Here is a 6000-nt window from a genome sequence, read left to right as displayed (position 1 = left end):
GGAAGTGGCAGAAGGCACAGAAGAAACCAAAAGAAATGAAAAAAAGCAACATCAGCAAAAGACAAATGGCGCTCAAGGAGCTGGCCAGTGTGGGCGGGGTGAATCCAAGCAGTCCAGGGCCAAAGCAGTTGCCTCTGGGCCAAGAGACTGTGGCTGGTGGGAAGCAGAGGAGGCTAAAGGGGAGGGGGAAGAAGGGTGTGGGTTAGGAAAGCATATATCGTTAGTTAGTGGGTGCTCTGTCTCCTGCTGGGAACTTCCTGAAGCTAGGTTCCCATACTCTCTGTCCACCAATCTCTGATGTGGTTGGGGCAAATCCAAGTGGCATGGATGCTGCACTTCCTGCTGGCTGTGCCACTGCTGCTAGCCAGGAAGCAAGGAGATAGAGCAGCAGGGAGGGGATGACAGGTGGGAAAGTGTGTATCATTGGTCACTGGGCACTCTGTTTCCTGCTGGGAGCTCCGTGAAGCTGCTTTCCCATGCTCCCTGTCTACCAGTCTCTAACAGGAGTCCAAGATGGCAAATTCATGCTGGGTTAGCTGATTGGGGACCTCCACACGTATATCTCCTTGCTCTCTGTTCTCTGTCAGTTTCTTATTTCATTTCATGCTTGGCTGAGTTCTTTATCTCTTCATTTGACAGTTCAGGTTCCAGGACAGACGTTTGTCTCTGTATTGGTTAGTTTTTTTGGCCTTTGTTATGGAGGTATGGCATGGTGCTTCTGTCTATGGTGCCATGCTGGCCGGAAGTCCCCATCCTTACAAAGTCTCATCGTGAAATTGGCACCTGAGCTATACTTCCAACTGGTCTTTCCACCACTCTTTTAGTTTAGCACTTCTGGGAAATACATATGGGATAGGACTGGGAGCTCCCATTGCCACGTGCACCCAGCTACACTGCTATAGAGTGGGTCCTTGGGTCCAAGGCAGGGTAAGAAAGGCAAATCCACACTTGGACTATGCGTTCATTCCAGGAAGTAGGAATCGCTGGATCCAAGGACATAAATGACAAAGACTGAGGAACTGTGCTTGATCGGAGGAGACTAAGGAGACATGACAACTAAATGCAATGTGCAATCCTGGATTGGAGCATGGACCAGAAAAAGGACATTGTGGGACAATTGCTGAAATTTAAATAAAGTCTGTAGATTAGTTAATAATCATGTATCAATATTCAGTTTCTTGTTTTGAAAATTGTACTGTTGTTATGTAAGATGTTAATATTTGAGAAAGCTGGGTGAAAGGTATACAAGCATTCTTTGTACTGTTATTTATTTTGTCATTGTTGAGAATATACACAGCAAAACATACACCAATTCAACCGTTTCTACATGTACAATTTAGTGACATTGATTACATTCTTTGAGTTGTGCAACCATTCTCATCCTTCTTCTCTGAGTTGTTCCTTTCCCATTTACATAAACTCACTGCCCCCTAAGTGTCCTATCTAATCTTTCCAGTTGCTGTTGTTACTTTGATCCCATATAGATAGGTGTTAAAACAGCATAATGCTCAGGGCAGACATTTTTTACTAGTTAAGCTAAACTATTGTTTGGTTTAAAGAAGACATCAGGAGATATTTTTGGTTTAAGGTTTAAAGATTTTCTCAGGGTAACAGTTTCAGGGGTTCATGAAGCTACACGGCTCCAGAAAGTCTGGAGCCCATGAGAATTTGAAATTGTGTTCTGCATATTACCCCTTTCGATCATAATTCTTCTCTAGAATCTTTGATCAAAATGTTTAGTAATGATAGTCGTGCACCATCCAGTTCTTCTGGTCTCATGGCAAAGGCATGTACTATTTTTTAAAACAGCCTTATTGAAGTACAATTTACGTACCATAAAACTCACCCATTTTAATTTTACAATTCAATGATTTTTAGTAAATTTATCAAGTTGTGCAAACATCACCATAATCTAGTTCTGAGTTGTTTTCATCACCCTAGCAAGATCCCTCATGCTCATTTATAACCGATCCCCATTCCCACTCGCAGCCCTAGGCAACCACTAATCTCTATCTCTATAAATTTGCCTTTTCTGGACATTTTATATAAATGGAATCATAAAATATGTGGTCTGTCGTGTGTGACATAACTTGGCATAATGTTCTTGAGGTCTTTGCACTATTTTCAAAATGAAATTAATTCAAAATGAAAAGTTAAAAAAAAAAGAAAGATGAATTGTAATCAGTTTGCTACTGCTATGGATTGAATGGAGTCCTGGTGGTGCAGTCGTTAAGAGCTCAGCTGCTAACCAAATATTGGCAGTTAAAATAAACCAGATACTCCTTAGAAACCCTATGGGGCAGTTCTACTTTGTCCTATAGGGTCACTATGAGTCAGAATCAACTTGACAGCAATGGGGGTGGATTGAATTTTGTCCTCCAAAAAGATGTGCAGTATTGAAGGTCTAACCCCTGTACCCGTAAATGTGACCTTGTTTGGAAACACGAATTTTTGTTATGTTAATGAAGTCATACTGGAGTTGGATGGGTTCTAAACCTAACTCTTACTGAGCGGTGTCTGACATAAAGGGAAAACAGACACGGAGAGACACACACAGAAGAAGATGCCATATGAGGATCCATCTACAAGCCAAGGAATGCCCAGGGCTACCAAGAAGGACAGACCCTCACCTAGAGTTGATGCCATGATTTGGACTTCTAGCCTTCAAAACTGTGAGACAATACACTTCTGTTCTTTAAAGTCCCCCACTTAGTGGTATTTTTTGATGGCAGTTCTAGGAAACTAAGGCAACTACCAAGTGGCCAGTTGGTTTCCTCAATGGATGGTGCTGACTCAGAGGCTCAGCACTGGTCTCTGTCCCAGGTAGGCTGGACACTGAGCAGTGAGCTAGACCAAACTTGGTGAGTGGGAACCCATGCTGCTGGGATCCTATGGTGCCCTATCCCTGACACCATAGCTCGTCGGTTCACAATCCCATCGTGCCAGCACTAGGGGTAATGATGGCAGGGGTTGGCTAATGTCAATCGCAGCTGCAATTGGACTCAACTTGGCTGCGTTTGCAGTAGTTCACTGTCACTTGCCAGGGACTATATGCTTTTTGTAGAGGTCAGATTCGTAGATTAAATGGGGATATAAGAGGGAGATCACCACCCCTGTCTCCTTTAAGGCTTTTTTTTAAAAAGTTGCTCTCGAGTCAATTCTGACTCATGGCAACCCCATGTTTATCAGAGGAGGACTGTGCTCCATAGTATTTTCAATGGGCGATTTTTCAAAAGTGGATCACCAGGCCTTTCTTCTGAGGCACCTCTGGATGGACTTGAGCTGCCAACCTTTTGGTTAGCAGCCATGTACATTACCATTTGTACCACCCAGGGACTCCTTAGACTTCAGGGTGCCACCAATTTCTGCCCTTTCCTCCAGGATGCAACATTGCTTTTTATATGCTGTCTTAGCTGGGAGGGGTTGTTTCAGAGGCTCCACTTAGCCCTCTTCATTATGACAGCTGTTACCTCCCAGGCCAAGAACCCAACATAAGGGTTCTGACAACCACCAAGTGTGTCCACTCTGCTCATATATCAGGGCCAAGGAAATGATCAGGGGGACCCAGTGGTTCCACTTAGCTGGCCCTGGGCCAGGACTTCATTTATTATGCCTCCCTTTCTCTCTCATTCTCACCAGGGAGCCACAATAACCTGGCGTCCTGGATACCAATATCAGCTCAGACCTTGCAACCGAGAGCCCTACAAACATCCAGGCATTCCTGCTACTCCAGGGTCCCGTTCTGAGTAAAGGGATGCACGTCGCTCCAGACAGCACCAGGAGAATCGTTACTGCATCCACTTGCAGTGAGTTCAGGAGTCCTTCCTCACAGGGCCTGGCCTCGCTTTTGGTCATTGGACTCTGGGTCCGAGGACTGTGAGTCTGGAAACAGGCAAGACTTTGTGACTTTCTTTTGGGGTAGCTTCCCTCAGCCTCCTGATGACCCATCCTTGATTTCTTCTTTGTATAAATGAAGCAAACCCTATGTTGGCTGCCCCTCTGTCTTGCTCCTGGCTACACCATGGCCCATTAGCCATCTCTGTAGCTCTCTGTGGGCTCGGTCCTACTGGCTATCTCCCCACCACCTGCCTGCTCATTGCAGGAAGTGCTTCTGGAAGGTACATGATGCCAGTTGGCCACTATTATTTTGGCCTCCTATTATCTCCAGAGCACTTAACTGTGCTCATGCTGAACCTGTACATAGACCAATAGGTAGTTGTTTGAACAGAACAAGGGGATACTGAGTTGTTTAAAATCAGAAAAGGTGTGTGTCAGGATTGTATCTTTCACCATACTTATTCAATCTGTATGCTGAGCAAATAATCCAAGAAGCTCGACTACATGAAGAAAAATGTGGCATTAGGATTGGAAGAAGACTCATTAACATCCTGTGATATGCAGATGACACAACTTTGCCTGCTGAAAGCAAACAGGACTTGAAGCACTTACTGATGAAGATCGAGGACTGCAACAGCCTTCAGTATGGATTACACCTCAACATGAAGAAAACAAAAATCCTCCCAACTGGACCAATAAACAACATCATGGTAAACGGAGAAAATATTGATGTTTTCAAGGATTTCATTTTACTTGGATCCACAATCAATGCCCATGGGAACAGCAGTCAAGAAATCAAACGATGTATTGCATTTGCCAAATCTGCTGCAAAAGATCTTTTTAGGAAGCAACCAAGGTGTCCATCAACGGATGAATGGGTAAATAAATTGTGGTATATTCACACAATGGAATACTACGCATCGATAAAGAACAGTGACGAATCTGTGAAACATTTCATAACATGGAGGAACCTGGAAGGCATTATGCTGAGCGAAATTAGAGGCAAAAGGACAAATATTGTATAAGACCACTATTATAAGATCTTGAGAAATAGTAAACCTGAGAAGAACACATACTTCTGTGGTTACGAGGGGGGGAGGGAGGGAGGGTGGGAGAGGGTTTTTTTATTGATTAATCAGTAGATAAGAACTGCTTTAGGTGAAGGGAAAGACAACACTCAATACATGGAAGGTCAGCTCAATTGGACTGGACCAAAAGCAAAGAAGTTTCCGGGATAAAATGAATGCTTCAAAGGTCAGCGGAGCAAGGGCGGGGGTCTGGGGAACATGGTTTGCGGGGACTTCTAAGTCAATGGGCAAAATAATTCTATTATGAAATCATTCTGCATCCCACTTTGAAATGTGGCGTCTGGGGTCTTAAATGTTAACAAGCTGCCATCTAAGATGCATCAATTGGTCTCAACCCACCTGGAGCAAAGGAAAATGAAGAACACCAAGGCCACACGACAACTAAGAGCCCAAGAGACAGAAAGGGCCACATGAACCAGAGACCTACATCACCCTGAGACCAGAAGAACTAGTTGGTGCCCGGCCACAATCGATGACTGCCCTGACAGGGAGCACAGCAGAGGACCCCTGAGGGAGCAGGAGATCAGTGGGATGCAGACCCCAAATTCTCATAAAAAGACCAAACTTAATGGTCTGACTGAGACTAGAGGAATCCCAGCGGCCACGGATCCCAGACCTTCTGTTGGCACAGGACAGGAACCATCCCCGAAGACAACTCATCAGACATGAAAGGGACTGGTCAGCGGGTGGGAGAGAGACGCTGATGAAGAGTGAGCTAATTATATCAGGTGGACACTTGAGATTGTGTTGGCAACTCTTGTCTGGAGGGGGGATGGGAGGAAAGAGAGAGAGGGAAGCCGGCAAAATTGTCACGAAAGGAGAGACTGAAAGGGCTGACTCAAGAGGGGGAGAGCAAGTGGGAGTACGGAGTAAGATGTATGTAAACTTATATGTGACAGACTGATTGGATTTGTAAACGTTCACTTGAAGCTTAATAAAAGTTAATAAAAAAAAAAAAAAGATCTTTTTAAAGAGTTAAATAGCAAAGATGTCACTTTGAAGACTAAGGTGTGCCTGACCCAAGCCATGGTATTTTCAATCACCTCATATGCATACGAAAGCTGGGCAATGAAAA

This window comes from Elephas maximus, chromosome 2 (genome assembly GCF_024166365.1).
Source record: "Elephas maximus indicus isolate mEleMax1 chromosome 2, mEleMax1 primary haplotype, whole genome shotgun sequence".
NCBI lineage: Eukaryota > Metazoa > Chordata > Mammalia > Proboscidea > Elephantidae > Elephas > Elephas maximus.
The sequence above is the reverse complement of the archived record's forward strand: the minus strand, read 5'-3'. Positions refer to the sequence as shown.